The sequence below is a fragment of the Macaca nemestrina genome, chromosome 11, assembly GCF_043159975.1.
Source record: "Macaca nemestrina isolate mMacNem1 chromosome 11, mMacNem.hap1, whole genome shotgun sequence".
Classification (NCBI taxonomy): Eukaryota; Metazoa; Chordata; class Mammalia; order Primates; family Cercopithecidae; genus Macaca; species Macaca nemestrina.
This window is the reverse complement of record NC_092135.1, coordinates 29323194-29343105: the sequence shown is the minus strand read 5'-3', so window position 1 is coordinate 29343105 and position 19912 is coordinate 29323194.

Here is a 19912-nt window from a genome sequence, read left to right as displayed (position 1 = left end):
GGAAAGAAGCTTTCTGAGAAACTGCTTAGTGTTCTGTTAATTCATCTCACAGAGTTACATGTGTATTTCGAGGATCTCTTTGCTAGCCCTATTTCTGTGGAATCTGAGAAGAGATATTTCGGATCCCTTTGAAGACTATAGGGCCAAAGGAAATATCCTCCGATAACAAAGAAAAGAAGCTTTCTGAGAAACTTCTTTGTGTTCTGTGAAATCATCTCACAGAGTTACAGCTTTCCCCTCAAGAAGCCTTTCGGTAAGACAGTTCTTGTGGAATTGGCAAAGTGATATTTGGAAGCCCATAGAGGGCTATGGTGAAAAAGGAAATATGGTCAGATGAAATCTGGAAAGAAGCTTTCTGAGAAACTGCTTAGTGTTCTGTAAATTCATCTCACAGCGTTACATGTGTATTTCGGGGATCTCTTTGCTAGCTCTATTTCTGTGGAATCTGAGAACAGATATTTCGGATCACTTTGAAGACTATAGGGCCAAAGGAAATATCCTCCGATAACAAAGAGAAAGAAGCTTTCTGAGAAACTTCTTTGTGTTCTGTGAAATCATCTCAGAGAGTTACAGCTTTCCCCTCAAGAAGCCTTTCGCTAAGACAGTTCTTGTGGAATTGGCAAAGTGATATTTGTAAGCCCATAGAGGGCTATGGTGAAAAAGGAAATATCCTCAGATGAAATCTGGAAAGAAGCTTTCTGAGAAACTGCTTAGTGTTCTGTAAATTCATCTCACAGAGTTACATGTGTATTTCGAGGATCTCTTTGCTAGCCCTATTTCTGTGGAAACTGAGAGAAGATATTTCGGATCCCTTTGAAGACTATAGGGCCAAAGGAAATATCCTCCGATAACAAAGAGAAAGAAGCTTTCTGAGAAACTTCTTTGTGTTCTGTGAAATCATCTCACAGAGTTACAGCTTTCCCCTCAAGTAGCCTTTCGCTAAGACAGTTCTTGTGGAATTGGCAAAGTGATATTTGGAAGCCCATAGAGGGCTATCTGGAAAAAGGAAATATCGTCAGATGAAATCTGGAAAGAAGCTTTCTGAGAAACTGCTTAGTGTTCTGTTAATTCATCTCACAGAGTTACATGTGTATTTCGAGGATCTCTTTGCTAGCCCTATTTCTGTGGAATCCGAGAACAGATATTTCGGATCCCTTTGAAGACTATAGGGCCAAAGGAAATATCCTCCGATAACAAAGAGAAAGAAGCTTTCTGAGAAACTTCTTTGTGTTCTGTGAAATCATCTCACAGAGTTACAGCTTTCCCCTCAAGAAGCCTTTCGCTAAGACAGTTCTTGTGGAATTGGCAAAGTGATATTTGGAAGCCCATAGAGGGCTACGTTGAAAAAGGAAATATCGTCAGATGAAATCTGGAAAGAAGCTTTCTGCGAAACTGCTTAGTGTTCTGTGAATTCATCTCACAGAGTTACATGTGTATTTCGGGGATCTCTTTGCTAGCCCTATTTCTGTGGAATCTGAGAACAGATATTTCGGATCCCTTTGAAGACTATAGGGCCAAAGGAAATATCCTCCGATAACAAAGAGAAGGAAGCTTTCTGAGAAACTTCTTTGTGTTCTGTGAAATCATCTCACAGAGTTACAGCTTTTCCCTCAAGAAGCCTTTCGCTAAGACAGTTCTTGTGGAATTGGCAAAGTGGTATTCGGAAGCCCATAGAGGGCTATGGTGAAAAAGGAAATATCGTCAGATGAAATCTGGAAAGAAGCTTTCTGAGAAACTGCTTAGTGTTCTGTGAATTCATCTCACAGAGTTACATGTGTATTTCGAGGATCTCTTTGCTAGCCCTATTTCTGTGGAAACTGAGAAAAGATATTTCGGATCCCTTTGAAGACTATAGGGCCAAAGGATATATCCTCCGATAACAAAGAGAAAGAAGCTTTCTGAGAAACTTCTTTGTGTTCTGTGAAATCATCTCACAGAGTTACAGCTTTCCCCTCAAGAAGCCTTTCGCTAAGACAGTTCTTGTGGAATTGGCAAGGTGATATTTGGAAGCCCATAGAGGGCTATGGTGAAAAAGGAAATATCGTGAGATGAAATCTGGAAAGAAGCTTTCTGAGAAACTGCTTAGTGTTCTGTGAATTCATCTCACAGAGTTACATGTGTATTTCGAGGATCTCTTTGCTAGCCGTATTTCTATGGAAACTGAGAAAAGATATTTCGGATACCTTTGAAGACTATAGGGCCAAAGGAAATATCCTCCGATAACAAAGAGAAAGAAGCTTTCTGAGAAACTTCTTTGTGTTCTGTGAAATCATCTCACAGAGTTACAGCTTTCCCCTCAAGAAGCCTTTCGCTAAGACAGTTCTTGTGGAATTTGCAAAGTGATATTTGGAAGCCCATAGAAGGCTATGGTGAAAAAGGACATATCGTCAGATGAAATCTGGCAAGAAGCTTTCTGAGAAACTGCTTAGTGTTCTGTGAATTCATCTCACAGAGTTACATGAGTATTTCGAGGATCTCTTTGCTAGCCCTATTTCTGTGGAAACTGAGAAAAGATATTTCGGATCCCTTTGAAGACTATAGGGCCAAAGGAAATATCCTCCGATAACAAAGAGAAAGAAGCTTTCTGAGAAACTTCTTTGTGTTCTGTGAAATCACCTCACAGAGTTACAGCTTTCCCCTAAAGAAGACTTTCGCTAAGACAGTTCTTGTGGAATTGGTAAAGTGATATTTGGAAGCCCATAGAGGGCTATGGTGAAAAAGGAAATATCGTCAGATGAAATCTGGAAAGAAGCTTTCTGAGAAACTGCTTAGTATTCTGTTAATTCATCTCACAGCGTTACATGTGTATTTCGGGGATCTCTTTGCTAGCTCTATTTCTGTGGAATCTGAGAACAGATATTTCGGATCACTTTGAAGACTATAGGGCCAAAGGAAATATCCTCCGATAACAAAGAGAAAGAAGCTTTCTGAGAAACTTCTTTGTGTTCTGTGAAATCATCTCAGAGAGTTACAGCTTTCCCCTCAAGAAGCCTTTCGCTAAGACAGTTCTTGTGGAATTGGCAAAGTGATATTTGTAAGCCCATAGAGGGCTATGGTGAAAAAGGAAATATCGTCAGATGAAATCTGGAAAGAAGCTTTCTGAGAAACTGCTTAGTGTTCTGTAAATTCATCTCACAGAGTTACATGTGTATTTCGAGGATCTCTTTGCTAGCCCTATTTCTGTGGAAACTGAGAGAAGATATTTCGGATCCCTTTGAAGACTATAGGGCCAAAGGAAATATCCTCCGATAACAAAGAGATAGAAGCTTTCTGAGAAACTTCTTTGTGTTCTGTGAAATCATCTCAGAGAGTTACAGCTTTCCCCTCAAGTAGCCTTTCGCTAAGACAGTTCTTGTGGAATTGGCAAAGTGATATTTGTAAGCCCATAGAGGGCTATGGGGAAAAAGGAAATATCGTCAGATGAAATCTGGAAAGAAGCTTTCTGAGAAACTGCTTAGTGTTCTGTTAATTCATCTCACAGAGTTACATGTGTATTTCGAGGATCTCTTTGCTAGCCCTATTTCTGTGGAATCTGAGAAGAGATATTTCGGATCCCTTTGAAGACTATAGGGCCAAAGGAAATATCCTCCGATAACAAAGAAAAGAAGCTTTCTGAGAAACTTCTTTGTGTTCTGTGAAATCATCTCACAGAGTTACAGCTTTCCCCTCAAGAAGCCTTTCGGTAAGACAGTTCTTGTGGAATTGGCAAAGTGATATTTGGAAGCCCATAGAGGGCTATGGTGAAAAAGGAAATATGGTCAGATGAAATCTGGAAAGAAGCTTTCTGAGAAACTGCTTAGTGTTCTGTTAATTCATCTCACAGCGTTACATGTGTATTTCGGGGATCTCTTTGCTAGCTCTATTTCTGTGGAATCTGAGAACAGACATTTCGGATCACTTTGAAGACTATAGGGCCAAAGGAAATATCCTCCGATAACAAAGAGAAAGAAGCTTTCTGAGAAACTTCTTTGTGTTCTGTGAAATCATCTCAGAGAGTTACAGCTTTCCCCTCAAGAAGCCTTTCGCTAAGACAGTTCTTGTGGAATTGGCAAAGTGATATTTGTAAGCCCATAGAGGGCTATGGTGAAAAAGGAAATATCCTCAGATGAAATCTGGAAAGAAGCTTTCTGAGAAACTGCTTAGTGTTCTGTAAATTCATCTCACAGAGTTACATGTGTATTTCGAGGATCTCTTTGCTAGCCCTATTTCTGTGGAAACTGAGAGAAGATATTTCGGATCCTTTGAAGACTATAGGGCCAAAGGAAATATCCTCCGATAACAAAGAGAAAGAAGCTTTCTGAGAAACTTCTTTGTGTTCTGTGAAATCATCTCACAGAGTTACAGCTTTCCCCTCAAGTAGCCTTTCGCTAAGACAGTTCTTGTGGAATTGGCAAAGTGATATTTGGAAGCCCATAGAGGGCTATCTGGAAAAAGGAAATATCGTCAGATGAAATCTGGAAAGAAGCTTTCTGAGAAACTGCTTAGTGTTCTGTTAATTCATCTCACAGAGTTACATGTGTATTTCGAGGATCTCTTTGCTAGCCCTATTTCTGTGGAATCCGAGAACAGATATTTCGGATCCCTTTGAAGACTATAGGGCCAAAGGAAATATCCTCCGATAACAAAGAGAAAGAAGCATTCTGAGAAACTTCTTTGTGTTCTGTGAAATCATCTCACAGAGTTACAGCTTTCCCCTCAAGAAGCCTTTCGCTAAGACAGTTCTTGTGGAATTGGCAAAGTGATATTTGGAAGCCCATAGAGGGCTACGTTGAAAAAGGAAATATCGTCAGATGAAATCTGGAAAGAAGCTTTCTGCGAAACTGCTTAGTGTTCTGTGCATTCATCTCAGAGAGTTACATGTGTATTTCGGGGATCTCTTTGCTAGCCCTATTTCTGTGGAATCTGAGAACAGATATTTCGGATCCCTTTGAAGACTATAGGGCCAAAGGAAATATCCTCCGATAACAAAGAGAAAGAAGCTTTCTGAGAAACTTCTTTGTGTTCTGTGAAATCATCTCACAGAGTTACAGCTTTTCCCTCAAGAAGCCTTTCGCTAAGACAGTTCTTGTGGAATTGGCAAAGTGGTATTCGGAAGCCCATAGAGGGCTATGGTGAAAAAGGAAATATCGTCAGATGAAATCTGGAAAGAAGCTTTCTGAGAAACTGCTTAGTGTTCTGTGAATTCATCTCACAGAGTTACATGTGTATTTCGAGGATCTCTTTGCTAGCCCTATTTCTGTGGAAACTGAGAAAAGATACTTCGGATCCCTTTGAAGACTATAGGGCCAAAGGATATATCCTCCGATAACAAAGAGAAAGAAGCTTTCTGAGAAACTTCTTTGTGTTCTGTGAAATCATCTCACAGAGTTACAGCTTTCGCCTCAAGAAGCCTTTCGCTAAGACAGTTCTTGTGGAATTGGCAAAGTGATATTTGGAAGCCCATAGAGGGCTATGGTGAAAAAGGAAATATCGTCAGATGAAATCTGGAAAGAAGCTTTCTGCGAAACTGCTTAGTGTTCTGTTAATTCATCTCACAGAGTTACATGTGTATTTCGAGGATCTCTTTGATAGCCCTATTTCTGTGGAATCTGAGAACAGATATTTCGGATCTCTTTGAAGACTATAGGGCCAAAGGAAATATCCTCGGATAACAAAGAGAAAGAAGCTTTCTGAGAAACTTCTTTGTGTTCTGTGAAATCACCTCACAGAGTTACAGCTTTCCGCTCAAGAAGCCTTTCGCTAAGACAGTTCTTGTGGAATTGGCAAAGTGATATTTGGAAGCCCATAGAGGGCTATGGTGAAAAAGGAAATATGGTCAGATGAAATGTGGAAAGAAGCTTTCTGAGAAACTGCTTAGTGTTCTGTTAATTCATCTCACAGCGTTACATGTGTATTTCGGGGATCTCTTTGCTAGCTCTATTTCTGTGGAATCTGAGAACAGATATTTCGGATCACTTTGAAGACTATAGGGCCAAAGGAAATATCCTCCGATAACAAAGAGAAAGAAGCTTTCTGAGAAACTTCTTTGTGTTCTGTGAAATCATCTCAGAGAGTTACAGCTTTCCCCTCAAGAAGCCTTTCGGTAAGACAGTTCTTGTGGAATTGGCAAAGTGATATTTGTAAGCCCATAGAGGGCTATGGTGAAAAAGGAAATATCCTCAGATGAAATCTGGAAAGAAGCTTTCTGAGAAACTGCTTAGTGTTCTGTAAATTCATCTCACAGAGTTACATGTGTATTTCGAGGATCTCTTTGGTAGCCCTATTTCTGTGGAAACTGAGAGAAGATATTTCGGATCCCTTTGAAGACTATAGGGCCAAAGGAAATATCCTCCGATAACAAAGAGAAAGAAGCATTCTGAGAAACTTCTTTGTGTTCTGTGAAATCATCTCACAGAGTTACAGCTTTCCCCTCAAGAAGCCTTTCGCTAAGACAGTTCTTGTGGAATTGGCAAAGTGATATTTGGAAGCCCTTAGAGGGCTATGGTGAAAAAGGAAATATCCTCAGATGAAATCTGGAAAGAAGCTTTCTGAGAAACTGCTTAGTGTTCTGTTAATTCATCTCACAGAGTTTCATGTGTATTTCGAGGATCTCTTTGCTAGCCCTATTTCTGTGGAATCTGAATACAGATATTTCGGATCCCTTTGAAGACTATAGGGCCAAAGGAAATATCCTCCGATAACAAAGAGAAAGAAGCTTTCTGAGAAACTTCTTTCTGTTCTGTGAAATCATCTCACAGAGTTACAGCTTTCCCCTTAAGAAGCCTTTTGCCAAGACAGTTCTTGTGGAATTGCCAAAGTGATATTTGGAAGCCCATAGAGGGTTATGGTGAAAAAGGAAATATCGTCAGATGAAATCTGGAAAGAAGCTTTCTGAGAAACTGCTTAGTGTTCTGTTAATTCATCTCACAGCGTTACATGTGTATTTCGGGGATCTCTTTGCTAGCTCTATTTCTGTGGAATCTGAGAACAGATATTTCGGATCACTTTGAAGACTATAGGGCCAAAGGAAATATCCTCGGATAACAAAGAGAAAGAAGCTTTCTGAGAAACTTCTTTGTGTTCTGTGAAATCATCTCAGAGAGTTACAGCTTTCCCCTCAAGAAGCCTTTCGCTAAGACAGTTCTTGTGGAATTGGCAAAGTGATATTTGTAAGCCCATAGAGGGCTATGGGGAAAAAGGAAATATCGTCAGATTAAATCTGGAAAGAAGCTTTCTGAGAAACTGCTTAGTGTTCTGTTAATTCATCTCACAGAGTTTCATGTGTATTTCGAGGATCTCTTTGCTAGCCCTATTTCTGTGGAATCTGAGAACAGATATTTCGGATCCCTTTGAAGACTATAGGGCGAAAGGAAATATCCTCCGATAACAAAGAGAAAGAAGCTTTCTGAGAAACTTCTTTCTGTTCTGTGAAATCATCTCACAGAGTTACAGCTTTCCCCTCAAGAAGCCTTTTGCTAAGACAGTTCTTGTGGAATTGCCAAAGTGATATTTGGAAGCCCATAGAGGGTTATGGTGAAAAAGGAAATATCGTCAGATAAAATCTGGAAAGAAGCTTTCTGAGAAACTGCTTAGTGTTCTGTTAATTCATCTCACAGCGTTACATGTGTATTTCGGGGATCTCTTTGCTAGCTCTATTTCTGTGGAATCTGAGAACAGATATTTCGGATCCCTTTGAAGACTATAGGGCCAAAGGAAATATCCTCCGATAACAAAGAGAAAGAAGCTTTCTGAGAAACTTCTTTGTGTTCTGTGAAATCATCTCAGAGAGTTACAGCTTTCCCCTCAAGAAGCCTTTCGCTAAGACAGTTCTTGTGGAATTGGCAAAGTGATATTTGTAAGCCCATAGAGGGCTATGGGGAAAAAGGAAATATCGTCAGATTAAATCTGGAAAGAAGCTTTCTGAGAAACTGCTTAGTGTTCTGTTAATTCATCTCACAGAGTTACATGTGTATTTCGAGGATCTCTTTGCTAGCCCTATTTCTGTGGAATCTGAGAACAGATATTTCGGATCCCTTTGAAGACTATAGGGCCAAAGGAAATATCCTCCGATAACAAAGAGAAAGAAGCTTTCTGAGAAACTTCTTTGTGTTCTGTGAAATCATCTCACAGAGTTACAGCTTTCCCCTCAAGAAGCCTTTCGCTAAGACAGTTCTTGTGGAATTGGCAAAGTGATATTTGGAAGCCCATAGAGGGCTACGTTGAAAAAGGAAATATCCTCAGATGAAATCTGGAAAGAAGCTTTCTGCGAAACTGCTTAGTGTTCTGTGAATTCATCTCACAGAGTTACATGTGTATTTCGGGGATCTCTTTGCTAGCCCTATTTCTGTGGAATCTGAGAACAGATATTTCGGATCCCTTTGAAGACTATAGGGCCAAAGGAAATATCCTCCGATAACAAAGAGAAAGAAGCTTTCTGAGAAACTTCTTTGTGTTCTGTGAAATCATCTCACAGAGTTACAGCTTTTCCCTCAAGAAGCCTTTCGATAAGACAGTTCTTGTGGAATTGGCAAAGTGGTATTCGGAAGCCCATAGAGGGCTATGGTGAAAAAGGAAATATCGTCAGATGAAATCTGGAAAGAAGCTTTCTGAGAAACTGCTTAGTGTTCTGTGAATTCATCTCACAGAGTTACATGCGTATTTCGAGGATCTCTTTGCTAGCCCTATTTCTGTGGAATCTGAGAACAGATATTTCGGATCCCTTTGAAGACTATAGGGCCAAAGGAAATATCCTCCGATAACAAAGGGAAAGAAGCTTTCTGAGAAACTTCTTTGTGTTCTGTGAAATCATCTCACAGAGTTACAGCTTTCCCCGAAGAAGCCTTTCGCTAAGACAGTTCTTGTGGAATTGGCAAAGTGATATTTGGAAGCCCATAGAGGGCTATGGTGAAAAAGGAAATATCCTCAGATGAAATCTGGAAAGAAGCTTTCTGCGAAACTGCTTAGTGTTCTGTTAATTCATCTCACAGAGTTACATGTGTATTTCGAGGATCTCTTTGCTAGCCCTATTTCTGTGGAATCTGAGAACAGATATTTCGGATCCCTTTGAAGACTATAGGGCCAAAGGAAATATCCTCGGATAACAAAGAGAAAGAAGCTTTCTGAGAAACTTCTTTGTGTTCTGTGAAATCACCTCACAGAGTTACAGCTTTCCCCTCAAGAAGCCTTTCGCTAAGACAGTTCTTGTGGAATTGGCAAAGTGATATTTGGAAGCCCATAGAGGGCTATGGTGAAAAAGGAAATATCGTCAGATGAAATCTGGAAAGAAGCTTTCTGAGAAACTGCTTAGTGTTCTGTTAATTCATCTCACAGCGTTACATGTGTATTTCGGGGATCTCTTTGCTAGCTCTATTTCTGTGGAATCTGAGAACAGATATTTCGGATCACTTTGAAGACTATAGGGCCAAAGGAAATATCCTCCGATAACAACGAGAAAGAAGCTTTCTGAGAAACTTCTTTGTGTTCTGTGAAATCATCTCAGAGAGTTACAGCTTTCCCCTCAAGAAGCCTATCGCTAAGACAGTTCTTGTGGAATTGGCAAAGTGATATTTGTAAGCCCATAGAGGGCTATGGTGAAAAAGGAAATATCCTCAGATGAAATCTGGAAAGAAGCTTTCTGAGAAACTGCTTAGTGTTCTGTAAATTCATCTCACAGAGTTACATGTGTATTTCGAGGATCTCTTTGCTAGCCCTATTTCTGTGGAAACTGAGAAAAGATATTTCGGATCCCTTTGAAGACGATAGGGCCAAAGGAAATATCCTCCGATAACAAAGAGAAAGAAGCTTTCTGAGAAACTTCTTTGTGTTCTGTGAAATCATCTCACAGAGTTACAGCTTTCCCCGAAGAAGCCTTTCGCTAAGACAGTTCTTGTGGAATTGGCAAAGTGATATTTGGAAGCCCATAGAGGGCTATGGTGAAAAAGGAAATATCCTCAGATGAAATCTGGAAAGAAGCTTTCTGCGAAACTGCTTAGTGTTCTGTTAATTCATCTCACAGAGTTACATGTGTATTTCGAGGATATCTTTGCTAGCCCTATTTCTGTGGAATCTGAGAACAGATATTTCGGATTCCTTTGAAGACTATAGGGCCAAAGGAAATATCCTCGGATAACAAAGAGAAAGAAGCTTTCTGAGAAACTTCTTTGTGTTCTGTGAAATCATCTCACAGAGTTACAGCTTTCCCCTCAAGAAGCCTTTCGCTAAGACAGTTCTTGTGGAATTGGCAACGTGATATTTGGAAGCCCATAGAGGGCTATGGTGTAAAAGGAAATATCCTCAGATGAAATCTGGAAAGAAGCTTTCTGAGAAACTGCTTAGTGTTCTGTTAATTCTTCTCATAGAGTTACATGTGTATTTCGAGGATCTCTTTGCTAGCCCTATTTCTGTGGAATCTGAGAACAGATATTTCGGATCACTTTGAAGACTATAGGGCCAAAGGAAATATCCTCCGATAACAAAGAGAAAGAAGCTTTCTGAGAAACTTCTTTGTGTTCTGTGAAATCATCTCACAGAGTTACAGCTTTCCCCTCAAGAAGCCTTTCGCTAAGACAGTTCTTGTGGAATTGGCAAAGTGATATTTGGAAGCCCATAGAGGGCTATGGTGAAAAAGGAAATATCGTGAGATGAAATCTGGAAAGAAGCTTTCTGAGAAACTGCTTAGTGTTCTGTGAATTCATCTCACAGAGTTACATGTGTATTTCGAGGATCTCTTTGCTAGCCGTATTTCTGTGGAAACTGAGAAAAGATATTTCGGATCCCTTTGAAGACTATAGGGCCAAAGGAAATATCCTCCGATAACAAAGAGAAAGAAGCTTTCTGAGAAACTTCTTTGTGTTCTGTGAAATCATCTCACAGAGTTACAGCTTTCCCCTCAAGAAGCCTTTCGCTAAGACAGTTCTTGTGGAATTTGCAAAGTGATATTTGGAAGCCCATAGAAGGCTATGGTGAAAAAGGACATATCGTCAGATGAAATCTGGCAAGAAGCTTACTGAGAAACTGCTTAGTGTTCTGTGAATTCATCTCACAGAGTTACATGAGTATTTCGAGGATCTCTTTGCTAGCCCTATTTCTGTGGAAACTGAGAAAAGATATTTCGGATCCCTTTGAAGACTATAGGGCCAAAGGAAATATCCTCCGATAACAAAGAGAAAGAAGCTTTCTGAGAAACTTCTTTGTGTTCTGTGAAATCATCTCGCAGAGTTACAGCTTTCCCCTAAAGAAGACTTTCGCTAAGACAGTTCTTGTGGAATTGGTAAAGTGATATTTGGAAGCCCATAGAGGGCTATGGTGAAAAAGGAAATATCGTCAGATGAAATCTGTAAAGAAGCTTTCTGAGAAACTGCTTAGTATTCTGTTAATTCATCTCACAGCGTTACATGTGTATTTCGGGGATCTCTTTGCTAGCTCTATTTCTGTGGAATCTGAGAACAGATATTTCGGATCACTTTGAAGACTATAGGGCCAAAGGAAATATCCTCCGATAACAAAGAGAAAGAAGCTTTCTGAGAAACTTCTTTGTGTTCTGTGAAATCATCTCAGAGAGTTACAGCTTTCCCCTCAAGAAGCCTTTCGCTAAGACAGTTCTTGTGGAATTGGCAAAGTGATATTTGGAAGCCCATAGAGGGCTATGGTGAAAAAGGAAATATCCTCAGATTAAATCTGGAAAGAAGCTTTCTGAGAAACTGCTTAGTGTTCTGTAAATTCATCTCACAGAGTTACATGTGTATTTCGAGGATCTCTTTGCTAGCCCTATTTCTGTGGAAACTGAGAGAAGATATTTCGGATCCCTTTGAAGACTATAGGGCCTAAGGAAATATCCTCTGATAACAAAGAGATAGAAGCTTTCTGAGAAACTTCTTTGTGTTCTGTGAAATCATCTCAGAGAGTTACAGCTTTCCCCTCAAGTAGCCTTTCGCTAAGACAGTTCTTGTGGAATTGGCAAAGTGATATTTGTAAGCCCATAGAGGGCTATGGGGAAAAAGGAAATATCGTCAGATGAAATCTGGAAAGAAGCTTTCTGAGAAACTGCTTAGTGTTCTGTTAATTCATCTCACAGAGTTACATGTGTATTTCGAGGATCTCCTTGCTAGCCCTATTTCTGTGGAATCTGAGAACAGATATTTCGGATCCCTTTGAAGACTATAGGGCCAAAGGAAATATCCTCCGATAACAAAGAGAAAGAAGCTTTCTGAGAAACTTCTTTGTGTTCTGTGAAATCATCTCACAGAGTTACAGCTTTCCCCTCAAGAAGCCTTTCGGTAAGACAGTTCTTGTGGAATTGGCAAAGTGATATTTGGAAGCCCATAGAGGGCTATGGTGAAAAAGGAAATATCGTGAGATGAAATCTGGAAAGAAGCTTTCTGAGAAACTGCTTAGTGTTCTGTGAATTCATCTCACAGAGTTACATGTGTATTTCGAGGATCTCTTTTCTAGCCCTATTTCTGTGGAAACTGAGAAAAGATATTTCGGATCCCTTTGAAGACTATAGGGCCAAAGGAAATATCCTCCGATAACAAAGAGAAAGAAGCTTTCTGAGAAACTTCTTTGTGTTCTGTGAAATCATCTCACAGAGTTACAGCTTTCCCCTCAAGAAGCCTTTCGCTAAGACAGTTCTTGTGGAATTTGCAAAGTGATATTTGGAAGCCCCTAGAAGGCTATGGTGAAAAAGGAAATATCGTCAGATGAAATCTGGAAAGAAGCTTTCTGAGAAACTGCTTAGTGTTCTGATAATTCATCTCACAGAGTTACATGTGTATTTCGAGGATCTCTTTGCTAGCCCTATTTCTGGGGAATCTGAGAAAAGATATTTCGGATCCCTTCGAAGACTCTAGGGCCAAAGGAAATATCCTCAGATAACAAAGAGAAAGAAGCTTTCTGAGAAACTTCTTTGTGTTCTGTGAAATCATCTCACAGAGTTACAGCTTTCCCCTCAAGAAGCCTTTCGCTAAGACAGTTCTTGTGGAATTGGCAAAGTGATATTTGGAAGCCCATAGAGGGCTACGTTGAAAAAGGAAATATCCTCAGATGAAATCTGGAAAGAAGCTTTCTGCGAAACTGCTTAGTGTTCTGTGAATTCATCTCACAGAGTTACATGTGTATTTCGGGGATCTCTTTGCTAGCCCTATTTCTGTGGAATCTGAGAACAGATATTTCGGATCCCTTTGAAGACTATAGGGCCAAAGGAAATATCCTCCGATAACAAAGAGAAAGAAGCTTTCTGAGAAACTTCTTTGTGTTCTGTGAAATCATCTCACAGAGTTACAGCTTTTCCCTCAAGAAGCCTTTCGATAAGACAGTTCTTGTGGAATTGGCAAAGTGATATTTGTAAGCCCATAGAGGGCTATGGTGAAAAAGGAAATATCCTCAGATTAAATCTGGAAAGAAGCTTTCTGAGAAACTGCTTAGTGTTCTGTAAATTCATCTCACAGAGTTACATGTGTATTTCGAGGATCTCTTTGCTAGCCCTATTTCTGTGGAAACTGAGAGAAGATATTTCGGATCCCTTTGAAGACTATAGGGCCTAAGGAAATATCCTCTGATAACAAAGAGATAGAAGCTTTCTGAGAAACTTCTTTGTGTTCTGTGAAATCATCTCAGAGAGTTACAGCTTTCCCCTCAAGTAGCCTTTCGCTAAGACAGTTCTTGTGGAATTGGCAAAGTGATATTTGTAAGCCCATAGAGGGCTATGGGGAAAAAGGAAATATCGTCAGATGAAATCTGGAAAGAAGCTTTCTGAGAAACTGCTTAGTGTTCTGTTAATTCATCTCACAGAGTTACATGTGTATTTCGAGGATCTCCTTGCTAGCCCTATTTCTGTGGAATCTGAGAACAGATATTTCGGATCCCTTTGAAGACTATAGGGCCAAAGGAAATATCCTCCGATAACAAAGAGAAAGAAGCTTTCTGAGAAACTTCTTTGTGTTCTGTGAAATCATCTCACAGAGTTACAGCTTTCCCCTCAAGAAGCCTTTCGGTAAGACAGTTCTTGTGGAATTGGCAAAGTGATATTTGGAAGCCCATAGAGGGCTATGGTGAAAAAGGAAATATCGTGAGATGAAATCTGGAAAGAAGCTTTCTGAGAAACTGCTTAGTGTTCTGTGAATTCATCTCACAGAGTTACATGTGTATTTCGAGGATCTCTTTTCTAGCCCTATTTCTGTGGAAACTGAGAAAAGATATTTCGGATCCCTTTGAAGACTATAGGGCCAAAGGAAATATCCTCCGATAACAAAGAGAAAGAAGCTTTCTGAGAAACTTCTTTGTGTTCTGTGAAATCATCTCACAGAGTTACAGCTTTCCCCTCAAGAAGCCTTTCGCTAAGACAGTTCTTGTGGAATTTGCAAAGTGATATTTGGAAGCCCCTAGAAGGCTATGGTGAAAAAGGAAATATCGTCAGATGAAATCTGGAAAGAAGCTTTCTGAGAAACTGCTTAGTGTTCTGATAATTCATCTCACAGAGTTACATGTGTATTTCGAGGATCTCTTTGCTAGCCCTATTTCTGGGGAATCTGAGAAAAGATATTTCGGATCCCTTCGAAGACTCTAGGGCCAAAGGAAATATCCTCAGATAACAAAGAGAAAGAAGCTTTCTGAGAAACTTCTTTGTGTTCTGTGAAATCATCTCACAGAGTTACAGCTTTCCCCTCAAGAAGCCTTTCGCTAAGACAGTTCTTGTGGAATTGGCAAAGTGATATTTGGAAGCCCATAGAGGGCTACGTTGAAAAAGGAAATATCCTCAGATGAAATCTGGAAAGAAGCTTTCTGCGAAACTGCTTAGTGTTCTGTGAATTCATCTCACAGAGTTACATGTGTATTTCGGGGATCTCTTTGCTAGCCCTATTTCTGTGGAATCTGAGAACAGATATTTCGGATCCCTTTGAAGACTATAGGGCCAAAGGAAATATCCTCCGATAACAAAGAGAAAGAAGCTTTCTGAGAAACTTCTTTGTGTTCTGTGAAATCATCTCACAGAGTTACAGCTTTTCCCTCAAGAAGCCTTTCGATAAGACAGTTCTTGTGGAATTGGCAAAGTGGTATTCGGAAGCCCATAGAGGGCTATGGTGAAAAAGGAAATATCGTCAGATGAAATCTGGAAAGAAGCTTTCTGAGAAACTGCTTAGTGTTCTGTGAATTCATCTCACAGAGTTACATGCGTATTTCGAGGATCTCTTTGCTAGCCCTATTTCTGTGGAATCTGAGAACAGATATTTCGGATCCCTTTGAAGACTATAGGGCCAAAGGAAATATCCTCCGATAACAAAGGGAAAGAAGCTTTCTGAGAAACTTCTTTGTGTTCTGTGAAATCATCTCACAGAGTTACAGCTTTCCCCGAAGAAGCCTTTCGCTAAGACAGTTCTTGTGGAATTGGCAAAGTGATATTTGGAAGCCCATAGAGGGCTATGGTGAAAAAGGAAATATCCTCAGATGAAATCTGGAAAGAAGCTTTCTGCGAAACTGCTTAGTGTTCTGTTAATTCATCTCACAGAGTTACATGTGTATTTCGAGGATCTCTTTGCTAGCCCTATTTCTGTGGAATCTGAGAACAGATATTTCGGATCCCTTTGAAGACTATAGGGCCAAAGGAAATATCCTCGGATAACAAAGAGAAAGAAGCTTTCTGAGAAACTTCTTTGTGTTCTGTGAAATCACCTCACAGAGTTACAGCTTTCCCCTCAAGAAGCCTTTCGCTAAGACAGTTCTTGTGGAATTGGCAAAGTGATATTTGGAAGCCCATAGAGGGCTATGGTGAAAAAGGAAATATCGTCAGATGAAATCTGGAAAGAAGCTTTCTGAGAAACTGCTTAGTGTTCTGTTAATTCATCTCACAGCGTTACATGTGTATTTCGGGGATCTCTTTGCTAGCTCTATTTCTGTGGAATCTGAGAACAGATATTTCGGATCACTTTGAAGACTATAGGGCCAAAGGAAATATCCTCCGATAACAACGAGAAAGAAGCTTTCTGAGAAACTTCTTTGTGTTCTGTGAAATCATCTCAGAGAGTTACAGCTTTCCCCTCAAGAAGCCTATCGCTAAGACAGTTCTTGTGGAATTGGCAAAGTGATATTTGTAAGCCCATAGAGGGCTATGGTGAAAAAGGAAATATCCTCAGATGAAATCTGGAAAGAAGCTTTCTGAGAAACTGCTTAGTGTTCTGTAAATTCATCTCACAGAGTTACATGTGTATTTCGAGGATCTCTTTGCTAGCCCTATTTCTGTGGAAACTGAGAAAAGATATTTCGGATCCCTTTGAAGACGATAGGGCCAAAGGAAATATCCTCCGATAACAAAGAGAAAGAAGCTTTCTGAGAAACTTCTTTGTGTTCTGTGAAATCATCTCACAGAGTTACAGCTTTCCCCGAAGAAGCCTTTCGCTAAGACAGTTCTTGTGGAATTGGCAAAGTGATATTTGGAAGCCCATAGAGGGCTATGGTGAAAAAGGAAATATCCTCAGATGAAATCTGGAAAGAAGCTTTCTGCGAAACTGCTTAGTGTTCTGTTAATTCATCTCACAGAGTTACATGTGTATTTCGAGGATATCTTTGCTAGCCCTATTTCTGTGGAATCTGAGAACAGATATTTCGGATTCCTTTGAAGACTATAGGGCCAAAGGAAATATCCTCGGATAACAAAGAGAAAGAAGCTTTCTGAGAAACTTCTTTGTGTTCTGTGAAATCATCTCACAGAGTTACAGCTTTCCCCTCAAGAAGCCTTTCGCTAAGACAGTTCTTGTGGAATTGGCAACGTGATATTTGGAAGCCCATAGAGGGCTATGGTGTAAAAGGAAATATCCTCAGATGAAATCTGGAAAGAAGCTTTCTGAGAAACTGCTTAGTGTTCTGTTAATTCTTCTCATAGAGTTACATGTGTATTTCGAGGATCTCTTTGCTAGCCCTATTTCTGTGGAATCTGAGAACAGATATTTCGGATCACTTTGAAGACTATAGGGCCAAAGGAAATATCCTCCGATAACAAAGAGAAAGAAGCTTTCTGAGAAACTTCTTTGTGTTCTGTGAAATCATCTCACAGAGTTACAGCTTTCCCCTCAAGAAGCCTTTCGCTAAGACAGTTCTTGTGGAATTGGCAAAGTGATATTTGGAAGCCCATAGAGGGCTATGGTGAAAAAGGAAATATCGTGAGATGAAATCTGGAAAGAAGCTTTCTGAGAAACTGCTTAGTGTTCTGTGAATTCATCTCACAGAGTTACATGTGTATTTCGAGGATCTCTTTGCTAGCCGTATTTCTGTGGAAACTGAGAAAAGATATTTCGGATCCCTTTGAAGACTATAGGGCCAAAGGAAATATCCTCCGATAACAAAGAGAAAGAAGCTTTCTGAGAAACTTCTTTGTGTTCTGTGAAATCATCTCACAGAGTTACAGCTTTCCCCTCAAGAAGCCTTTCGCTAAGACAGTTCTTGTGGAATTTGCAAAGTGATATTTGTAAGCCCATAGAGGGCTATGGTGAAAAAGGAAATATCCTCAGATGAAATCTGGAAAGAAGCTTTCTGAGAAACTGCTTAGTGTTCTGTAAATTCATCTCACAGAGTTACATGTGTATTTCGAGGATCTCTTTGCTAGCCCTATTTCTGTGGAAACTGAGAGAAGATATTTCGGATCCTTTGAAGACTATAGGGCCAAAGGAAATATCCTCCGATAACAAAGAGAAAGAAGCTTTCTGAGAAACTTCTTTGTGTTCTGTGAAATCATCTCACAGAGTTACAGCTTTCCCCTCAAGTAGCCTTTCGCTAAGACAGTTCTTGTGGAATTGGCAAAGTGATATTTGGAAGCCCATAGAGGGCTATCTGGAAAAAGGAAATATCGTCAGATGAAATCTGGAAAGAAGCTTTCTGAGAAACTGCTTAGTGTTCTGTTAATTCATCTCACAGAGTTACATGTGTATTTCGAGGATCTCTTTGCTAGCCCTATTTCTGTGGAATCCGAGAACAGATATTTCGGATCCCTTTGAAGACTATAGGGCCAAAGGAAATATCCTCCGATAACAAAGAGAAAGAAGCATTCTGAGAAACTTCTTTGTGTTCTGTGAAATCATCTCACAGAGTTACAGCTTTCCCCTCAAGAAGCCTTTCGCTAAGACAGTTCTTGTGGAATTGGCAAAGTGATATTTGGAAGCCCATAGAGGGCTACGTTGAAAAAGGAAATATCGTCAGATGAAATCTGGAAAGAAGCTTTCTGCGAAACTGCTTAGTGTTCTGTGCATTCATCTCAGAGAGTTACATGTGTATTTCGGGGATCTCTTTGCTAGCCCTATTTCTGTGGAATCTGAGAACAGATATTTCGGATCCCTTTGAAGACTATAGGGCCAAAGGAAATATCCTCCGATAACAAAGAGAAAGAAGCTTTCTGAGAAACTTCTTTGTGTTCTGTGAAATCATCTCACAGAGTTACAGCTTTTCCCTCAAGAAGCCTTTCGCTAAGACAGTTCTTGTGGAATTGGCAAAGTGGTATTCGGAAGCCCATAGAGGGCTATGGTGAAAAAGGAAATATCGTCAGATGAAATCTGGAAAGAAGCTTTCTGAGAAACTGCTTAGTGTTCTGTGAATTCATCTCACAGAGTTACATGTGTATTTCGAGGATCTCTTTGCTAGCCCTATTTCTGTGGAAACTGAGAAAAGATACTTCGGATCCCTTTGAAGACTATAGGGCCAAAGGATATATCCTCCGATAACAAAGAGAAAGAAGCTTTCTGAGAAACTTCTTTGTGTTCTGTGAAATCATCTCACAGAGTTACAGCTTTCGCCTCAAGAAGCCTTTCGCTAAGACAGTTCTTGTGGAATTGGCAAAGTGATATTTGGAAGCCCATAGAGGGCTATGGTGAAAAAGGAAATATCGTCAGATGAAATCTGGAAAGAAGCTTTCTGCGAAACTGCTTAGTGTTCTGTTAATTCATCTCACAGAGTTACATGTGTATTTCGAGGATCTCTTTGATAGCCCTATTTCTGTGGAATCTGAGAACAGATATTTCGGATCTCTTTGAAGACTATAGGGCCAAAGGAAATATCCTCGGATAACAAAGAGAAAGAAGCTTTCTGAGAAACTTCTTTGTGTTCTGTGAAATCACCTCACAGAGTTACAGCTTTCCGCTCAAGAAGCCTTTCGCTAAGACAGTTCTTGTGGAATTGGCAAAGTGATATTTGGAAGCCCATAGAGGGCTATGGTGAAAAAGGAAATATGGTCAGATGAAATGTGGAAAGAAGCTTTCTGAGAAACTGCTTAGTGTTCTGTTAATTCATCTCACAGCGTTACATGTGTATTTCGGGGATCTCTTTGCTAGCTCTATTTCTGTGGAATCTGAGAACAGATATTTCGGATCACTTTGAAGACTATAGGGCCAAAGGAAATATCCTCCGATAACAAAGAGAAAGAAGCTTTCTGAGAAACTTCTTTGTGTTCTGTGAAATCATCTCAGAGAGTTACAGCTTTCCCCTCAAGAAGCCTTTCGGTAAGACAGTTCTTGTGGAATTGGCAAAGTGATATTTGTAAGCCCATAGAGGGCTATGGTGAAAAAGGAAATATCCTCAGATGAAATCTGGAAAGAAGCTTTCTGAGAAACTGCTTAGTGTTCTGTAAATTCATCTCACAGAGTTACATGTGTATTTCGAGGATCTCTTTGGTAGCCCTATTTCTGTGGAAACTGAGAGAAGATATTTCGGATCCCTTTGAAGACTATAGGGCCAAAGGAAATATCCTCCGATAACAAAGAGAAAGAAGCATTCTGAGAAACTTCTTTGTGTTCTGTGAAATCATCTCACAGAGTTACAGCTTTCCCCTCAAGAAGCCTTTCGCTAAGACAGTTCTTGTGGAATTGGCAAAGTGATATTTGGAAGCCCTTAGAGGGCTATGGTGAAAAAGGAAATATCCTCAGATGAAATCTGGAAAGAAGCTTTCTGAGAAACTGCT